Raw genomic sequence first — 21,691 nt, 5'->3', positions numbered from 1 at the left:
ACCTGTGCGCACAGGTGGGATGGCGGGACGGGCGAGGTGACCGCAGCTGTGACTGTCATGGCGGACAGCAACGCTGTCAACACGAACCGGCGGCAAGAGCCTGCCTTTGTGCCACGCACCACGATGCGACTGTGTTCGGAAGGACGTGGACGAGATGGCGTAGAGAGAGGCCTGTGAATGTGACTCAGTTAACGACAGGGGTTGTCAAGACAGGTGCGTAGGTGGATGGGGGGGGGGAGGAGAGAGAGACAAGGGGCTGTGGCAGTGGGGAACTGAAGGCCCCTGGGGGAAGCCGGAGATCAGAGAAAAAACGGTTTAGAATGTGATAGGAGAAAGGTCCCATTGGGCTTAAATGTGAATTGGCTTGAATTTGTGAGAGCAATTATGTATTTAATATATGTATCTAAATTTAATTTTTTAATTATGCATCTAATAACAAATAACTTAAAAATAACTTTCAAAATAACTTAAAATTTGTTTATATTAGAGCAAAAGAAGGAAGCAAAATGAACACGAAAGCGAATGGAAGAATGCAGAGGACCTACGAGGAAGAAGGGAGGGCGAGCAAGGAGGAAGGGAGGAAAGCACTTCCTAAAACCAAGGTACAAGTGACGGCTTCCAAGTGACAACCTAAACAACCTTTTCATCTTTGGGGCCTCCTTCCGGTCTCAGTCTCAACTTTCCCCACGTTACAAATGAGGAAAGTGAGAGGGAGAACGTGTAAGAGCTCTGACACCGAACAGAGTGCTGTCTATATCTCAGCCAGACAGAATGGTGGGGCGTCTTTAAACAGCATCCTAAAAATGCTTAGATGTGTTTTATAGTTCCCCAAAGTGAATTTCAGCCTTCCTCCTCCTCGTTCTCTGGAGCTGTATGTCCACAGCTCCCCTGCCTCCCACAGGCCACAGCATCAACTCAAGGCGAAACCGTAGATCATTCCCTGAGCCCAGCATGCATCTTCTCTGAAGATGGAAGCCCCTTCCAGCATGTGTGCCTGGGAGGTACTGTGTCTCCCTGAGCAGGGCCTGGTGCATGCTTTGATATAAGGCAACGTGACATTCCCCATGAGGGACAGGAAACCTCATTCAGCTACAACTTGAACTATTTCTTTAGGGCAATTGAGCTATCGATGGCCCCACCTATCTTTTTCAAGAGCAGTGGGACTCACAGGCACTTTGGAACTGTCCTGCCAGCCAGCAACCTTCCTGTACCCTTTGGATGCAGTAGCCCAGGAGGTGCTGACCTCATGCTGCGGGCTGACCATCCTTGCTGTTAATAGTAATAATCTCATCTGTTTTGAATGATGAGCCAGCTATGGGGCATGTGCAATATCTCATTTAACTCTTACAAACCCCCATTTCTTTATTCACTGAATAAATACTTACTGAACACCTGTGCTGTTCTAATCACCTGGATTAGAGCAGTGAACAAAACAGGGCTGTGCCCTCCAGGAGCTAACAGATTAGAGGACAGTCCGACAAGTCACAAGGCATTGGCCAGGCAGCATTCACCTGTTACAAGGAAGTAGGTAGGGAGCCGGTTATGTGTGGGGTTAGGGGTTATTTCCTAGGAAGGTGAAGCCTGTCCAGACAAATGGATGATCAGAGTCACTTGATCAACAAAGGATAAGGGCAGACGGAGAGCTGGGCTGCCAGAAAGGGAAAGAATCTAAGAAGGCAGGCTGAGCTTTGCAGTAAGAGACAAGGGGAGGAAGACACGGAGAATGAGACCAGGGCGGAGCACCGCACCCAGGAACTGCATTCAGGCAGGCCACCACAACGGGGCTGAGCTCCAGAGGCAAGAGTGACACCAGAGACAAAGGCCCCAGGATACCCTATGAAGACGGAACGAGAGCATGCGGAGTCTCGGGAGGGTTTTGAGCAAAGGGAGGCAGCATCACATATGCATTTTGGAAGGCTGCCCTGGCTGCAGTGCAGAGGGTGCGATGGGAGGTTCCCGTGTGGAGTGCCAGCCCAGAGCTGCTGCAGTCACCCAGGCCCATCACAGTAGGAGAGGGTTGCTGTGGGAACGGAGAGGCCTGGACGCACGTGAGAGACACTTCTAGAAACAGCACAACAAACTGAAAGTTTGGATGTGCAATGTGGGGAAGAAACAGCAGTCAAGAAAAACACCCAGCTTTCTGGCCTGGGAAACTCGGTCGATGTCTCCCTAGTCCCTGAGACAGAAATTCTCGGAGGCAAGACGTGTTTAGGGAGCAGACAACTGATTTTCATTCTGAACACATTTGAGCTGGAGAAATCCATGGGATAACCAAATGCAGTCGTCTCATGGGTAAGGGTGGCTTATTTGACCCTCAAGAGAAAGGTCTAGGCTTATAAACAGAGTTTGAGAGGTTATCAGAACGGGTTATAATTGAAATGTCAGATGTGCCTTAGATAGTTCACGAGTGTGTGCAAATTGCAAAGTCCCTGGACAGCACCCGAGGAGCTCTGAGGTTCAGTGTCCAGGGGCAGGAGGATGAAGTGACAGACGCGTGGCATGGGAGCAACAGAGGTGTAGCAGGGGCACTGAGCAGGCGTGGGCACCGAGGACCTGGGACAAGCACATTTTAGGTGGAGAGTGCAGTGCATGATGGGAAAGGCCCTAGGAATGGTAAGTGTCAAAAAGGATGCACTGGGGTTAGCAGCCATTTCATGGTAGGAAAAGTGGAAGCCCAAGGCCAGGCAGCGGGAGACAGAGTGAGTGGAAAAGTGAAAGTCGGAGAGAAATGATTGCCGCGACTGGATATAAAACACAGGGAACCATTCTGGAAAAGAACAAGCTCTAAGAGTGAAAAATCAAAGGGGAATGAGAAGAAAATCATTTGACAAGGAAAAGGTTAGAAAATGGGGCATTTGCAGCCACGGTGGCTCCCGCCTGTAATCCCAGCACTTTGAGAGACCGAGGTAGGCGGATCACCTGAGGTCTGGCTTTCAAGACCAGCCTAACAAACATGGTGAAACCTCATCTCTACTAAAAAAAAAAAAAAAAAGAAAAAAGAAAAAAAAAAGAAAAATAGCTGGGCATGGTGGTGTGGCTGTAGTCTCAGCTACTCAGGAGGTGGAGGCACGGGAGGTAAAGGTTGCAGTGAGCTGAGATTGTGTCACTGTACTCCAGCCTGAGTGACAGAGTGAGACTCTGAAAAAGAAAGGAGAGAGAGAGAAGAAAAGAAAGAAAGAAAGAAAAAGAAAGAAAGAGAGAGAGAGAGAGGAGGGAAGGAAGGAAGGAAGGAAGGAAGGAAGGAAGGAAGGAAGGAAGGAAAGAAGGAAGGAAGGAAGGAAAGGAGGGAGGGAGGAAGGGAAGGAAGGAAGGAAGAAGGAAAGGAAGGAAGGAAGAAAGGAAGGAGGGAAGGAAGGAAGGAGGAAGAAAGAAAGAGAAAGAAGAAACAAAGAGAGAAAGAGAAAGAGAAAGAAAAAGGAAGGAAGGAAGGAAGGAAGGAAGGAAGGAAGGAAGGAAGGAAGGGAGGGAAGGAAATGGGGCATTGAGGGCCATTGGGTGTGAGGCTTAGGAGTGTAGAGGGAAACCAGCACCCAGTGCCAAGGATTTCCATGGTGAGGAAACATGGAAAGATCAAATGTGGAAGACAAGCAGGAGAGACAACGAAGGATACAAAGCAGAAAAGCACGCACCTCCTACAAACTGAGGCAGGAGAGAATGGATTCTAGTGAAAACAGACATGCTGGGATATTGCCTCAGTGCCCTGTGATCCAAGAATGCAGAACAAAGCGCCTCCTGAGAAGTGCTTTGTGAGAAGGCTGTGGGGAGCTTGGCCTCCTGGTGGAAGCGAGTTTCAGTTGGAGTCAAGCAGAGAGGCTGAAGATGGGGTGTGAGAATACCAGGAACCAGTCTGGGAAGTGGTAACTGACTAGAGATTTGACAGGGAAGAGGAGAGAGAGCTTTAAACCACAGGGCTTTTCTTGGGACAAAAGTACCTTAATGGAGCCTTTTGGCAGTGGAGCAAAAGAACACGGGTGGCCTCTAGGACTGAGGTCCCCACAGGAAGGCAGAAAATGAAGGTGATAAACTCAATGAATGGCCAGGCGCAGTGGCTCACTCCTGTAATCCCAGCACTTTGGGAGGCCGAGGCAGGAGGATCACTTGAGCCCAGGATTTCCAGACCAGCCTGGGCAGCATGGTGAAACCCCGTCTCTACTGAAAAATACAAAAATTAGCTGGGCATGGTGGTGCATGCCTATAGTCCCAGATACTCAGGACGCTCAGGTGGGAGAATTGCCTGAGCCCAGGAAGTCAAGTCTGCAGTGAGCTGTGATCACACCACTGCACTCCAGCCTGGGCGACAGGGTGAGACCCTATCTCAAAAAAAAAAGAAAAAAGAAACTAAATGACAGGTAAGTGTCCATCCCAGAGGAGCACGGGGGAGAACGGATGTGGATGAAAGGGTGTGCTCCGCTTCTTGCTCTGGAACTTTGATAGATGAGCAGGCCTGGCACTTGAGGCACAAATGAATTTCCACTCCGAAAATCTCAGAATCCCTAAGGAAATAGACCAACACAGTTCATGCGGTTTAAGAAGAAATGTATTTCATAATAACAGAATATAAATATATTGGATGTATTTACAATGGATTCAGTTACTAATTCATACGCATAATTTTCTTATCTATAAGGCAGGAATAGTCGACAGATTAAAAATATTTGGAATTGTAGGGATGCATTTTAGAATTTCAGGCCAAGCTCCTGCAAAGCCCCTCCTCCGGGTCTTCACACAGCCAGTCCCTTCCTGATGCTTAGCTTCAGGTTCAAGGTTACCCCTCACGGCCAGGCGTGGTGGCTTACGTCTGTAATGCAAGCTCTTTGGAGGCCAAGACGGGCGGATCACCTGAGGTCGGGAGTTCAAGACCAGCGTGACCAACAAACACGGTGAAACCCCGTCTTAAAAAAAGAAAAAAAAAAAAAAGGTTACCCCTCAGAGGACACCTCCACGGTCAGCCCAGGCTCTCTCCCCCCACCCCACCCCCATTCCGTTATACGCAGCACGGGGTCCTGATCGTTTCCTGATGTTTCCTCGAATATTTGATTTATTTATCTAATTTCTCCCACCAGGATAGAAGCATCAGGAGCTCGAGTCACCCGACCACCTTTATCACTCCCCCACCCCCAGCACACGGAACAACACGGGACGGAGTGTGCAGCGGCCGCGCGTGTCGGTCTCCACGCGCCGCCCCTCAGCCTGCCCCTGGATCCGCGCGCTCAGCGATCCGCGGCGGAACTGCCCTCGAGCGCTTCTCTCCTTCAAAGTAAGTGCGAGGCGACGCTTTCCCAGCAGAGGGCGCTGGAGGGACACGCAGGGGAGCAAGGCCCCGCGGCTTCCAGCCGGCCCCGGCGCGGGCGTGGGAGTGAGGACCACGGGACCCCGTCCCTCCCCTGGTGACAACCTGGCCTCAGCTCTCGCGACTGGAAACCAAGCCCCTGTGCAGCCCCGGTGCTCTGCAGGGCCGCAGCCCCCAACCCCGAAGGGCCTGTGCGCAGGAGGGTGTCCGGGGGCTCCAGACCAGCCCCGGCCTGGCCAAGCCGAGCACCCCCCGCCTGCCCTGGCTGAGCGCACACGCTCCAGAAGGTCAGGAGCCGCTCCGAGCCCCTGCTGCCTTGGGCATCTCCCTGAGCCCTAGGGCAGCGGTCCCTCACCTTTTTGGCATCAAGGGCTGGTTTTGTGGAAGGCAATGTTTCCACGGACCTAGGGTGAGTGGGATGGTTCAGGATGGTTCAAGCATCTGACATTTATTGTGCACTTTATTATTATTACATTATAATATATAATGAAATCCTTATACAACTCACAATAACGTAGAATCAGTGGGAGCCCTGAGCTTGTTTTCCTGCAAGTAGGTGGTCCCATCTGGGGATGATGGAGACAGTGACGGATCATCAGGCATCAGAGTCTCGTAAGGAGCGCGCAGCCTGGATCCCTCGCGTGCGCAGCTCACAGTAGGGTTCTCACGCCTGCGGGACTCTAATGCCGCTGATCTGACAGGAAGCAGAGTCCGGGCGGTAATGCGAGTGATGTAAATACAGATGAAGCTTCACTTGTTCACCTGCCGCTCTCCTCCTGCGGTGCGGCCCAGTTCCTAACACACCGACTGGTGCTGGTCCACGGCCCGGGGGTTGGGGCCCCCTGCCCCAGGGTACCCTGTTGCATTTCCTTACGTCTTGTTGTTATTCTTTTATTGCTACTAGTCGTTCTTTATGTGAAACTCTCCTGTTTTACCCAACCTTTGCCCCCTCTCTCCTCGGTGAGCTCTAGCTGCTGCAACGTGACACTCTCTCCTTCCTCTTCTTTATTTATTTATTTATTTATTTATTTATTTTTGAAGTGGAATCTTGCCCTGTCTCAGGCTGGAGTGCAGTGGTGCGAACTCCGCTCACCGAAACCTCTGCCTCCCTGATTCAAGTGATTCTCCTGCCTCAGCCTCCCTAGTAGCTGGGATTACAGGCGCATACCACCATGCCCAGCTAATTTTTTGTATTTTTAGTAGAGTCGGGGTTTCACCATGTTGGCCAGGATGGTCTTGATCTCTTGACCTCAGGATCCATCCGCCTTGGCCTCCCAAAGTGCTGGGATTACAGGTGTGAGCCACCATGTCCAGCTGACCACTTTCTCCTTCTAAGCACCGCTGCCCTACCCTGAAGTGTGACAGCTGGACAGAGAGAGAATTGGGGACTGGTTTCCGGGACAAATGTTAGTCGCCTAGACTCACCAGTGTCTCTTTCTCTAAATTGTGGTGGGGAAGGTGAAGATAATCTGCATGTAAAGATGGGCGGGCAGTAGTAGTTACCAGCCCTTACAGAGGGAAGACCACCTTCCAGCCCCTCTTCTAAACACGTCACTGTATTAACTCATTTAATCCATGCAACAATTCAGTGAAGTAGGTTACTAGTCTCAGCTCCATCTTACAGATGATGAAACAAAGATGCAGAGAGGTTGGGTAGTAAGGCCAAGGCCCCCCAGACTATGGCAGAACTCAGACTGGAACCCAAGCTGGCTGAGTCCAGAATCCAAGCTTTTTATCCTTCATGTAACAATTTAAGCAAGAGTACACAAAACTGGAGACACCTTCTTTTAAAATTACCTTACAATTAAGAGCTATGCATTAAACACATCCACCTGACGGCCAGTGGAAATGGGGAGAATGAGAGGGGAGATGAGCACAAAAGGAAATGACAAATGAATAAACAAAAATAGGAGTAGGGGTTTGCAAGCTTGTGCATCCTGTGATGCAGGCAGTGAGGAGTGCAGCTGAGCCAGCCTCTGTGTAGGGCGGGTGGACAGGTGCGTGGGGTTCCTCACGGCAGTGACAATGACAGTGTTCTCTGCATCAGAAGGACATAGGGACGCAAAACCCAGATCAGATGAGGCAGGAAGGATTCTGACCCTGAGGAAGTGTCACTGAACCTGCTTGAGAACAACTCTCTGCTGGCTCCATACATTTACAAAAACAGAACTGCAAGAAGGCCAGCTCTATAAGGGCAGGGCATTTGGTTCAGTGTCTAGAGCACAGCCTCAGACGCTCAATTTTTGCTGAATAAATGCACAAATGGATGGACAGGCCAGGGGTCAATGTTTCCCTGGGAGGTCACAGGCTACATGGAAAAGCTGAGAGCTTGCAGCAGGGACCGTTCTCCTAAAGCAGAGTGGAGGCAGCTGTCCAAATGAATAAAGGCAAGATGCAGTCCAGCCAGCCATTGACACCCAGCCTCCTGCTTTGTTTCCAATTAGAATATAAATCTTTTAAAGAGCACATGTATTCTCAATCGTATTTCTACACTAAATCCGGGGATAAGCCCCCATCGGGTGTTCAAATAAGCTCTTTTCCACTTGTTTTTCTGCCCCTTGAAGGGAGCAGGACACCTGATATTTAACACTAAATTAAAGCAAGGAATTGATTTTAAATGTTAACAAGAAGTTAGCATACATCCAGCAAAGATGTTCTCTTAGAAACAGTTCTGTTTGCTTTTCGCTCTAGTCAGAAATAGGCCCTAGAACCTGCCCGGCATCTGGTTGCCAGATCCAGCACCAAATTGCTACGTGCCCCCACAAGAATGCCCTTAATAAAATCTTTGGAGAGACATTTAAAAGTTGAGCACACAGGAGCACTAAAACTGCCATCCACAATCCAAGCGCATGACACGTTTTCTAAAGTTAGTGCCTCTTCTAGCACTAATTTTGTCTGTGTGACTTCACTGAGAAAAACTCCACACTCTTCCTTCTTTCTATCCTATTTTCAGTTACGCCAGAAAAGATCAACTTTCAGCATGCCAGAAGGTCTTCCCTAGCTTTTCCAAGCAGTAGTTTGAATCTTATATAGAATATTCCATAACCACCGAACATTTGGTTCGCAATGCCAATTTCTTGAGGATGAGGAGAAACACAATTGCCTCCGCCAAGGTACCAGCCCCTAGAGTCAGTAAGCCAATACTTACCACTTCATTTGAAAACCCATGCAGAGCCCACAGATGTGATTATATAATTACGATCAAATGGCAACCCGTGTGAGTCCTGAATCACTTGTCCTGGAATGGAGAGAGCTATTTATAATCACAGCGAGGCTGGGGAACAGAGTAACTGTGGTCAAAGGCAACCAATTTCTAGCCCAGAGGCTGAGGCTGAAAGGAAGCATCAGGATGCGGCAGCTGCCAGTTGTGAGCAGAACAGTTCTCACCGGCCACTAGCCACCTGTGAGCGGTCGCGCAGGGCGGCAGCCTCGGAGCAGAGGACCAGCCTTCACAGGGAATCGTCAGGGAGTGGTTCCTAGCAATAAGCCACCAGCTATCCTCGGCACAGAGAGGTGAGGCTGAAAAGAGCCCTAAGGCATCTTTTCTTGTATTCACTTACTGGGTTGAGTATTTTGGCTCCTTATAAAAGCACAGATTCCAAACAAGGAGTTTTGGAGGGGGCAGAGGCTCAGTGATAGGAATAAAATGGTTATTTTCATATTCACAGAGCTGAGATTTATTTCCAAGGAGGGAAAACTGGGGACTAAAGTAGGCAAGTAGCTTATTCCCCAGAAGGATTACTGAGAGGACTTACCTGTGCATTCAGTAGCCAGCTGGGCAAGCGGGCCAAGCTGGGCTACAGCAATGTTGGCAGGAGGAATCTATAAAATATAATGCATTGGACAGTGGTTTCTATTACTACTCTCAGAGTTAATTACTTTAGAACTTTTGCATTAAAGATCTCTGACTTTCTGACCCCAGGGAATGGAGCTAACGTTTGAAAGACAGATGTTGGAGAAGAATTACCTTAGCAGACATGAGGAAAGGCCTGACTCTCCTGGCAATGTAATGAGCTCATAAAAACCTCCCCCCTTCACCTTGTGTTAAGAGAATGAAACGGCTCCTTCCAGATCCTGCTTCCAATTAATATTAACATTCCAGATCCCTTCCTCTCTTTTTTTTTTTTTTTTGGTTATGAGATTCAGCTTTTTTTTTTTTTACCTTTTTTTTTTAATTGTTGAATAATAATTGTACACGTTCATGGGGGCACATAGTGATGTCAACCACCGCCTCCTGGGTTCAAGCGATCCTCCTGCCTTAGCCTCCCTAGTAGCTGAGATTACAGGTGCCTGCCACCATGCCCAACTAATTTTTGTGTTTTTAGTAGAGACGGGGTTTCACCATGTTGGCCAGGTTGGTCACGAACTCCTGACCTCAAGTGATCCACCTGCCTCAGCTTCCCAAAGTGCTTGGATTACAAGCATGAGCCACTGTGCCAGGCCTGACATTTCAATACGTATAATGTACGGTGATCAGATCAGGGTAATTAGCATAACCATCATCTTAAACATGTATCATTCATTTGGGTTGGGAACATTCAATATCTTCCTTTTAACTATTTGAAACTATGTATTACTGTTAACTAGAGTCATCCTACAGTGCTATAGAGCACTAGAAAGTATTTGTCTCATCTAGCTGTAATTTTGTGGCCTTCCGCAAATCTCTCCCTACTCCTCCCTTCTCCCTACCCTTCCCAGCCTCTAGCATCCTCTGTCCTACTTTTTATTTCTATGAGATCAACTGCTTCTTTGCTTAAAGTGTTCTCATTTCATTCCATATATAACTAGCCAAAAATCATAAACATTTGAAAGAATTGTTAGCTAATTATCACTAGGGCATTAATTAATATTGAGCAACTTCAATCTCCTTAGGATTTACAAGGCACCATAAATTAGTTTCTTGTGGCTGCTGTAACAAACTGCTACAGACTTAGTTCCTTTGAACAACAAAATATGTCCTTTTACAGTCCGGAAAGTCAGAAGCCTAAAATCCAGGTGTTGGCAGAGCCAGGCTCTTTCTGGATGCTTTACAGAGGAATATATTCCTCATTTTTTCTGGGACCTATGAGGCTCATGGCCCCTTCCTGCATCTTCCAAGTGCACCCTTCCAACCTCTGGTTCCATCCTTCAGCTCCTGTTTCGGCTGGTGTCACTGTTGTCTGCCATTTCTAAGGACATTGTGATGACACTGAGCCCACTCAAATAATCCAGAATCATCTCCTCCATCTCAAGATCCTTAATTTATCAAATATGCAAAGTCCCTTTTGCCATAGAGGATAACATCCCCATAGGTTCTGGGAACTAGAATGTAGACATCTTGGGGGACCCATTCTTGAAACTGCTACAGGCATCTACTGTGAGCCGGTGCCTACTGTGGAGAGCTGGGGGTGCACAGACTGAACTCTCACCTCCCATCTCCCCTGTGTTCCTCTCAACATCCAGAGAAGCCAATCAGAGTAACTGGTGACAGAGCAGCCCTTCCCCCATAAACAATGGAAAATGGGAAAAATATGTGAAACAACTGCTTGAAGATGTAGGACATCAGATGTGGCAGTACTATGACCTCTTAGAGAGCAAAATGAGATAAGCCCTATGATTTGATTTGCCCAGTTATCTGACTTAGAGCACTTTCTGGATCATAGTATAGGGAAGGCAAGTCCATGCCTATTTTTATTTTGCCTGGGATGTCCCCGTCCCCCACTCCTCTTCCCTGGATCCTCCATCTTCTGCTCCTCCTTCCAGGGTTGGAGTGTGCCACTTTCTTTACCTGTAAAAGACTCTTCATCCACTGTAAACCAGCGCATAGGAGTGCATAGTAATCGTGCCGAGCTGAGTGGAGAAGACGAAGATCAGAATTTGGTTGCTAAGACTGTGGGAAGGAATGGCACAGAGTACGGCGTGGTTGGAGGAGCTTCACAGAGGAGTTGAAAAAACTTACACAGGGGTCTCCTTGAGTCTCTGGCTAAATAGTAAGTTGGGGATATAGAGGATGAGATTTCATAAAGCCAGGCAAAGCTTTTAGCAATAAACCACCAGCTATCCTTGGCACAGAGAGATGAGGCTGAAAAGAGCTACACAGAGATTCCAGAGCTTGCAAAGAGTCAAGTGACACAGGAGTACCAACTTACAAGAATTCATAGATCTCAAAAATACCCTAAGAACTCAGTTGAGGCCTCAGAAATGCCATGTCTCAGAAACTGTGGTTCTCTAGCTGTGAAGCAAAAGCTACTCTATACTCACCCTAACATGCTTAAAAATAAGACTGACAGAATCATGCTGAACTACATACAAGGAAATTAGCTACTTGCCAGAACAAAACTCAGGCCAAGTGTGGTAGCTCATGCCTGTAATCCCAGCACTTTGGGATGCTGACACAGCTGGATTTCTTGAGTTTAGGAGTTCAACACCAGTCTGGGCAACATGGCAAGACTCCTTCTCTACAAAAAAAATATAAAAATTCACCAGAGGTGGTGGCATGTGCCTATAGTGCCAACCACTTGGGAGGCTGAGGTGGGAGGATCACTCAAGCCAAGGAGTTCAAGGCTGCAGTGAGCTGTGATCACACCACTGCACTCCAGCCTGTGTGACAGAATGAGGCCCTGTCTCAAAACAAAACCAAAAACCAAACACACACAGACACACACACACACACACACACACACACACACACACACTCAAACACAGACAACTTCAGTACTCTTCAAAGAAGACAATATAATCCACACACTTTACAAGCTACCATTCACAATGTCCAGCATAAAATAAAAACTTACTAGACATGCAGACAGGACAATTGACCTGATACCGGGAGAAAAATGTCATTAGAAAAAGACCCATTCACAATAAGAAGTATAAAAGTATCAAACCAGAACCTTGAAGTAGCTATTAGAAGTATGATCATAGACAGCAAAACATGAGCATGATGAGGGAATGTAGGGCTCTCAATCAAGAAACAGGATCCATAATGAAGAGTGGAAATTCTGGAATAGAAAAACACAGCATCTGAAATAAAATGTTCACCGGTTGGGTCTAACAGCAATGTTTGCGCTATAAGAAAAGCTCCTTGAACTTGAAGACTGGGAAACAGAAACTATCCAAACTTAAAAACAGAGAAGAAAAAAGCCTGGAGAAAAATGAATAGGGCCTCAACAACTGTGAGACAAAATAGAGTGGTCCGGTAGACAAGAAATTGGAGTCTCAGAAGAAGAGTAAATAAAAATATTTTTTTTAATCTTTTTTTCTTTTCTTTTCTTTTTTTTTTTTTTTAAAGACGGGGTTTCACCATGTTCGTCAGGCTGGTCTTGAACTCCCAACCTCAGGTGATCCACCCGCCTTGGCCTCCAAAGTGCTTGGATTACAGGCGTGAGCCACCATGCCTGGCCAAATAAAAATAATTTTTAAAAATATTTTTTAAAATAATGGCAAAAATATTTTCAAGTTTGATGAAAGATTGAAACCCATTGTCTCAGTTCATTTGGGCTGCTGTAAGAAAAGATCACAAACTGAGTGGCTTAAAAGCAACAGAAATTTATTTCACACAATTCTGGAGTTAGAGAAGTCCAAGATCAAGGCTTCAGTGTCTGGGATTATAAGGATACTAATCCCATTCATGGAGGCTCTTCCCTCATGAGTTAACCGCTACCCAGAGGTACCACCTAATACTGTCATATTGGTAATTAGGTTTTCAACGTAAGAATTTTGGGGAGGACACAAACATTAGCACACACAAACCCTCAGGCAGAATATCACAAAAAAAATAAAACACTGAGATATATCATAATCACATTTCTGAGAACTAGTGATGAAGGTCATCCTAAAAGCATCCAGAAAAAAAGAGACATTACACAGTGGAGAACAGTGATAAGAATGTTCCTTTTATCCTAATCAAACCTAAAAGGAGGTCATAGGTCAATGCAATGAAACATCTTTAAATAACACAAAGAATAAAACAAACTGACAACTTAAAATTTTATATTCAGCAAAAAAACCTTTCAAAAATAGACATGCAAAAAGGACATTTTCAGAGCCCCTCTTTCCCCAAAAAATGTCTGCAGAATATTTCATCAGCACACCTGAACAGCCAGAGATATTAAAGGAGGTTTTACACACAGAATAAAATGATACTGTGTGGAAACTCAGAAAGGTATAGAGGAATAAAGAATTCCAGAAATGGCAAAAATGAGTTCAAAATGAGGGTAGGTATAAAAGAATTTCTTTTTTTATGATGTCTTTAAAAGTTAATGGGCTGTTAAAAGCAAAAATAACAATTGTGGGGTTTTAACATTTTGTAGAAGTAAAACGCATGCCATAAATAGCAGAAAAGACAGTGGAGGGATGGAATTACACTGCCATATGGTTATTACATTATACACATACATTATACACAAATTACATAATCTATTTGAAGGCAGACTGTAAGTTTAGAGTGTCTACAGTCATCCCTCAATATCCATGGGGAACTGGACCCAAGACCCTCTGCAGATACTGAAACCCAAAGATGCTCAAATTCCTTATGTAACGTGGTATGGTTTGCATATAACCTCACACATCCTCCTGAATACTTTACACCATCTCTAGATTACTTATGATAACTAATACAACGTAAATGATATGTAAATGGTCATTACATTGAATTGTAAAGTGTGTATTATCCTGTAGTAATGTTTTAACTACTTATGATCCGAGGTTGGTTGAATCTGTGACTGTGGAATGTGTGGATATGGGAGGCTGGCTGCATTGTAAACCCTGAGCCATCATCACCAGAAGGAAAAGTGAAATCGTCTGGAAGGAGAAAGAGGGAGGAGGAAATCAACAACTACAGCAAAGTGCTACTGTCAAAGTCAACAGCACAGACAGGCACAGGGTGTGGGGGACACAGTGAGGTCAGCCAGCTTTTGCAGACCTTAGTATTAATGAAGCATTTCCAGAGAAGGTACCAGACCCAGGGAATGGGACCTGGAGGAGAATGCCTCAGGGGACAGCTCCAAGAAGAAGGAAAAGCAGGTATGACAGAACCAGGCTGTGAGGGAGCCAGCCTTCTACAGAAAAAAGACCCCTCTGTGCCTACTATGAAATTACTAGACCACCAGCGGGAGCAAGGAGTATGTGGAATAAACACCCAAGTGAAAGTATTTGCATATTTCAACAGAGAATGTGTGTGCACGTGTGTGTGTGCGCGCACTCGTGTGTGTGTGTGTGTGTGTGTGTGTGTTTGCAGAAGCTCATTTCACTTGTTGATCAAGACATTCCACTTAATGGATTTTAATCTCTTATTGCCACTCTTTCCTGTCCCATACCCCCAGAATTTCTGATTCTTAATTACAAAGAGAAACTGACAAAGTCCTTACATTAAAGAAGGCTTTCTGTAGAAACACACCCCTAGGCCTAGGAAAGTTCGGTAATCTACCCCAGTCAAACAGGTGATGGGAGATAGAGCTGAGATTAGGACTCAGACAGCTGGGCTCCAGGATCTGCCTTCTTAGACACTATGCTCCTCTTCCCCAATCATAAACACAGAGGAGATTTCTTCTCCTCCTTCCAGGCTTGGACTGTGCCCCTTTCCCTGGAAGAGACTTTCTTCATTCATGGTTTTGTCCCCAGGAGTTGGCTGCCTTTTTTGCAGCATTGGCAACAAAGTCTCTTCCAGGGAAAGGGGCACACTCCAAGCCTAGAAGAAGAAACTGAAATCAGAAGACCCAGGGAAGGAAGGGGCATGGAAAAGAGAGATATCCCAGGAAAATGAACAGCAATTGCACAGACACAGTGGTGTGAATGCACCTGGCTTTCTCAGGATGATATGTGGGGAAGGGATACCCAATACCAGAAGAGAGAGGATGTTGGCTGGAATGAATAATGAAAAAGGAAAATTGTTCTGAGAAGTCACAGATTAAAATAAACCTAGAGTCAAACCCAAGCAGCTGGAGGGGACCATGGCCAACTGTGAGCGTAGCTTCATTGCGATCAAACCAGATGGGGTCCAGCGGGGTCCTGTGGGAGAGATTATCAAGCATTTTGAGCAGAAGGGATTCCGCCTTGTTGGTCTGAAATTCATGCAAGCTTCTGAAGACCTTCTCAAGGAACACTACATCAACCTGAAGGACCGTCCATTCTTTGCTGGCCTGGTGAAATACATGCACTCAGGGCCGGTAGTTGCCATGGTCTGGGAGGGGCTGAACATGGTGAAGACAGGCTGAGTCATGCTCGGAGAGACCAATCCTGTGGACTCCAAGCCTGGGACCATCCGTGGAGACTTCTGCATACAAGTCGGCAGGAACATTATACACAGCAGCGATTCCGTGGAGAGTGCAGAGAAGATCGGCTTATGGTTTCACCCTGAGGAACCGGTAGATTTCAAGAGCTGTGCTCAGAACTGGATCTATGAATGACCAGACGGCAGACCACAATGCTTTTCACATTCATTTCCCCTCCTTCCCACTGGCAGAGGACCAGGTCGTAGGAAATCTAGTTATTTACAGGAGCTTCTTCATAATTTGAAGGGAAACTCTTGGAGCTGTGAGTGCTCCCTGTACAGTGTTACCATCCCCTACCTCGGATTAAAATGCTTCCTCCCAACAGAGGATTTTAATGGAGTTAAAAAAAAAAAAACCAAAAAAAAAACAAAAAATAAAATAAAATAAACCTAGAATGTGTTGGCCACCTCTTCTTAGAAGTGGATATTGAGCAAAACTCTTCTTCAATCTGTTAGGCCAAAGGCGAAAGCCTGGGACATGCAAGCTCCCCTCCTTTTATGCAGCTAATTATACCCAGAATCCAGATGAGACTTGATGAGTTAATAAAGATCCATTCAGAGTCTATCCAGAGACAGAGCTAGACACAGATGTGGCCCCTGTCCTCATGGAGCTCGTAGGCTAAAGGAACAGACACAGAAAGCAAGCAAGTATAATGCAGCCTGGTAAGTGCTGTTCCAGGATTGATTCCATGAGGCAAACCTGGAGACAAGCAGTTGAGCACAGCAGTTAATTTGGGACAAGAGCCAAGAAATACTCACGGAGGAGCGGGGGGAATGAGATAGAGAAAGAAAGGAACCTATGTAGAGTGCACAGTGGGCACCTGGGCCCAACCCCACTGGGGACGTCTGGGAGGCTGCATATATGGTACATGTCCCCAGGCTGTCCTGGCAAGAAGGTAGAAGCTGGGTGTTTAGCCGTCACCTCCCACCCACCACTGATAAAGGGCTGCTCTGGACACACAAATTTGTTGACATTCAGGGAGACCCTGTTCTAGCATGCAATCCCGCGGAAGGAGAAGGCGGCCCTGGGGCAGAAAAGCACATGCAAGGGTAAAGGCAGTCCTCAGGCAATGTGGAGATCCAGGAGGCTTCCTGGATGAGCTGATGCTTAAGCTAAGAGCCAATTGCAAAACTGGAGTTGGTTGGGCAAGGAGGAGGAAGGAGTAGTGTATCCCACGTAGGAATGGCACTAACCATATTCACCAGAACTGCTTATGTGTGTATTTTGTTCCCCAAGGAGAGTAAATTCTTATGAAGACAATGATTAGGTCTTATTTATCTTTTTATAAGCCTTTCTCAAGCATGTGTTCCCTTTGGGCTGGGCTAGAAAAATCTAAGATAAAGAAGTGTGGGGCCAGGTGCAATGGCTCAAGCCCGTAATCTCAGCACTTTGAGAGGCCAAGGCAGGTGGATCACCTGAGGTCAGGAGTTCAAGACCAATCTGGTCAACATGGTGAAACCCTGTCTCTACTAAAAAACAAAAAGCATGGGACAAGATGTAAAGGTAACAACTGGTCTACCACCTTTCTAACTTCAGAAAGAGATGGCGACCGAGAATGACCACGATGAAACTCTTACAACCACAAAGAAAGTGTAAAAATTGCCCAGAGGTGTAACTTTGAGTGGGACAGACCATGCAATTTGTTTTTTTAAAAAATATTTTTTTACAAATCAAATTCTATTTTTTAAATTAAAATGTATAGAATGTATAACATTCTATAAGTAGAATCACATTATACATGCCAAATTTAAAAAATATCCACAATATGCTGTGGGAGCTATTTATACCCATCAACGTAGCTCTAGAATGTTCTAGAATATCATATTGTATCAGATTTCTATGCATTAGCCTATCTATACCTTATGGTCTTTAAAGAAGGCTAACCCAAGTAAATACTTGCTTTCTTTTTTCTTCATTTCCTTGAACGTTTCTTGCATTTTCTTTGAACTAAGAAGCCATTTTCCTCAAGTATTTATTCACACCATAGCCTAAGGAAGAATGCAACGCATCATGGTTTTGCAGGTCTAGGCCATTCCTTTATTTTGGCGGTCTTTGATGTCCGAGAGTAAGTTCTCACCAGCGCTGACCTCATTGTTTGGACACAGGCTCCTGCTAGACCTACGTTATACTGACATCTGCTGGTCATCTCAAGGTCATGGTCAGTAAGTAGTAGTTATTCAAAATGGAGACAGACTGTTTTCCCAGAGTATGCTGAACTTAATTTTTCCTCAGTTTTCAAGACTTTAACCAAGATATGCACCAATTTTTCCAGGCAGCCACGTCGATAATAGAATACAACTCTGTTGGGTGTTTTCTCCATCTCTATTTTATCTATTGCTGCTACTTGCAAATGGTTAGATGAGATATCATCATTCAACACTACCCCGGGAGCATTTGTGATGGAAAAAGGAAAAATAAATGGGAAACTTACACAAACTGTTGCCCATTTCTTTTGTTTTCACAAATTATCCTCAGAGCCTGAGCTTAGGTCCTCCACAGAACGAACAGAAGGGGGATGGGAGGACAGGGAACACGGAGAAACGGCTTTGAGAGGAGTTTGTGTCCAGCGCCAGCTCTTCACTCTCCATTGCACGGTGTCACGGTGGCGCAAGCCACTCATAAGAGCCAGCCCCATCACAGGAATTTCAGTGGCAGAAAACTAAAATGGTTATCCATGATTCTGGAAAATTGAACGGGAACCTTCCAGAACCTGAGTTCCTACAGAGAGAAACTCCTCCTAGAGAATGAGCTACTCCCCTTCCGTCCATGCCTGCCACTCACCATGGTGTACCTTAGCCCTTGCCCTTTGCATGACGCTGTGGTCCCAGAAAGCAATTAGACTCCCAGGTCCCATGGAGCTGGGTTCAGATCACCTCTCCAGCCCTCATCTGGGTGAACATGAGTTAGTAATAAAACTTTTCTAGACTCACTTTCCTCAACTGTAAAATACATAAATTACGCTAACAACACGGAATGGAAATGTGATCGTGAGTACTGAGATGGAATCACTTTCCCCCTCAGCCTCGCAGCAGATGTCCAGCCTCTGTTCTCTCTCTTTTTTGGCTTAGTTTCCAAGTCTTATTCAAGAACTCATACAAAATATTCTGGATAAACGATGTCTAATCTTCATCTTCCTCCTCTTCTCTTTTCTGGTTAATTTGGATTTTGTCAAAGGCCTTCTCTGCATCAATTGAGATAATCATGTGATTTTTGTCTTTGGTTCTGTTTATGTGGTGAATTACGTTTATAGACTTGCGTATGTTGAACCAGCCTTGCTTCTGGTTAATTTGGAAGTAACATAATTTGTAATTCTCTGTGCTGTTAGTAACAAGATGCAATCCACACGGAGATGGTTACTCAAATATTTTTTGGTGAGATATTGAAAATACCATTTGGAAAAAAAAAAAGCACCTCCTCCTTCCTGCCTCGTTGGCCTGCTCCCTGTGAGAGCCTGGATCTTAAAAGCAATCTCCATCTTCTGTCCACACCTGCAATCAAGATGTTCCCCACTACAGCACCGAAGCCACTCTCATCAAGCCCATCTGCGACCCATTGATGATTTTTACATCCTCATCTGGTTTGCCTTCTGAGGATTTCATCACACCCACTTCCCTGGTTTTCCTTCTGCTCCATTCAGATTGACTCCTTTACTGGATCTTCCTCCTCACCCCTCTCAGAAGGGGCAGCTCAGAGGTCACCCTTAGACGCTCATCTTTGATATTCCTCTAGTTGAGGTCCCACAGCTGTATCATCTCTATGCTGATGATGCCTATACCAATAGCTCAGCTCTACCTCTGAACTCCAGGCTCAGATAGCCAACTATTTCCAGGACATCTCTTTTGGATGCTGTGCGGGACATTTTTACATACCACTTCACATCCTCTCAGTCCACCCTTTTGCTCCAGCTGTTGCTGTGGTAACCAGCTGCAGACAGGAGGGGCTGATTCCACCTCCAGCCTGGGGCTGCACACACCTCTTGCTTCTTTCTCAGGACGACTTGGCTGCTGCAGCTGTGACACCTGCAGGAGCCCACCCACTCACTCGTCAGGGGGGAGCCATCGTACACCTGGAAGAGCAAAAGACTTGACACGCCCGAGCAGCCCTTGGTTGGGGGTGGAAGTTGGTGGTGATCCTGTCCCCTCCCACTTCCCAGCAAGACGGAGCCCAGATGTTCACAGCAGGGATCAGCTCCAGAACATACTCTGGGCTGGGCTTCCCTCCCCAGTCTCACTTCTTCCTAGTCCCTGAGATCGCTTTCCCACACAAATGATGTGCAGCTCTGCTCTTTTCAGAGGATCTGCTTGTGGGGGGAATCCAAACTAAGGCCGCCCAAACATAACAGAAAATGTTACTCTCCCAGCTCCGTTTCTCCCCTGCCCCATCTTAGCATCTCAACAAATGGAACCGATGGCAGTCGCAGCCTGTCTGGACCAGCCATGGGGAAGACACCTGCCTCAGGAGTCACTGTGCTTCAAAGGACATGTACACACCCACATGCCACACATGCACATATGTGCCCACACAACACACATGAACTCACAACACACAACACACGTGCACTCACAACACAACACACRTGCACTCACAACACACAACACACATGCACTCACAACACACAMCACACACAACACACACAATACACATGTACATACACAACGYACATGCACTCACAACACACATGCACTCACAATATACACAACACCCATGCACTCACAATACACAACACACATGCACTCAACACACACAACAGATGTGCACTCACAACACACATGCACTCACAACATACACAACACTCACACACTCACAATATACACAACACATGCACTCACAACACACAACATTCATGCACTTGCAACATGCAACACATGTGCACACACGACACATGCAATCACAACACAAATGCACTCACAACACACAACACAGGTGCACTCACAACACATGCAACACACATGTACACACAACACATGCATGTGCAATGTGTATGCACACAGTACACATACATGCGCAACACACATGCACACTTGCATGCACGCCACACATCATACATGCACGTACCCAACACAAGCATAACCCCAATACAAAGCACCTATGCACACATGTGCATACATGTATGCAGTCAGCGCACACACACACACACATCCCACAGACGTTTTGTGCTTATGCTTATGACCCAGAGACTATTCAAGTGAATTTCTCCTGGCCACCTGGCCTCCCTCCCCCTCCCACGGCGTTGTCTCTGCTCTCTGGAAATCAGCTGTGGCGTCAAGGGCTATGGCATTCAGTCTTGCAAGCAACAATTAACAACGCTGAGCCCTTAGGCCAGGTCTTTAACCTCTCCCTCCATTTTCTCATTTACAGAATGGGCATAATCATGATGAGTCTGCAATACAGAATGCACGCGATGTTGGCAAGACACTCAGTGCTCCTTCAGCGATTGCTGTCGCTGGAGCGCGTCGGATCCCACGTGACAGGGCAGGTCTCGGGATGGTGCTGCGAGCATCCCGGGTTGGAGCTCGTTTCCCAAGGCAGAGTGTCCCCAGGCTACTGCTTTACGGGTGAGCACAAACCCCAGGACAGGAGGGAGGGACGGGGCAAAGCGAGGATGCTAAGAGGCCAGTCGCCAGTGTGGACTCTGTGACAGCCTGCACGCTCCCAGGACAGCGCCCTGGAAGCCTTACAGACCTCTCGGGAGCATCCCTTGGAGAGTACCCCCCCACCCCACCCAGTCATCAAAGAAGGTCACACTGCGTGGGAGTGGCTCCAAGGAGGGCCCTGTGTGGCTGCAGCAGGGAAGCCCAGGGTGGGAGGCGAGAGGGGCAGGCGTGAGCAGGTGGGGCACTTTCAGGTGCACACATGTGAAGCTGGTCAGACTCACCCCAAAAGAACACAAGGAATGGCCGGGCGCGGTGGCTCACACCTGTAATCTCAGCACTTTGGGAGGTGGAGAGGGGTGGATCACAAAGTCGGGAGTTCAAGACCAGCCTGGCCAAGATGGTACAACCCCATCTCTAATAAAAAGACAAAAATTAGCTGGGTGTGGTGGCACATGTGCCTGTAATCCCAGCTACTCGGGAGGCTGAGGCAGAGAATTGCTTGAACCTGGGAGGTGGAGGTTGCAGTGAGCAGAGATCGGGCCACTGCACTCCAGCCT

General features: G+C 46.8%; 1 pseudogene across 1 annotated transcript; it reads left to right on the top strand.

Moving 5' to 3' along the window:
- Nucleotides 1-15,192: 15,192 nt before the first annotated feature.
- On the top strand, nt 15,193-15,869 carry LOC116550664 (annotated as a pseudogene). The gene has a single exon (XR_004268522.1). The product of XR_004268522.1 is annotated as a nucleoside diphosphate kinase A pseudogene (transcript).
- Nucleotides 15,870-21,691: the final 5,822 nt, after the last annotated feature.

This window comes from Sapajus apella, unplaced genomic scaffold (genome assembly GCF_009761245.1).
Source record: "Sapajus apella isolate SASKATOON/1434 unplaced genomic scaffold, GSC_monkey_1.0 scaffold8, whole genome shotgun sequence".
Lineage (NCBI taxonomy): Eukaryota > Metazoa > Chordata > Mammalia > Primates > Cebidae > Sapajus > Sapajus apella.
The sequence above is the reverse complement of the archived record's forward strand: the minus strand, read 5'-3'. Positions and strand labels throughout refer to the sequence as shown.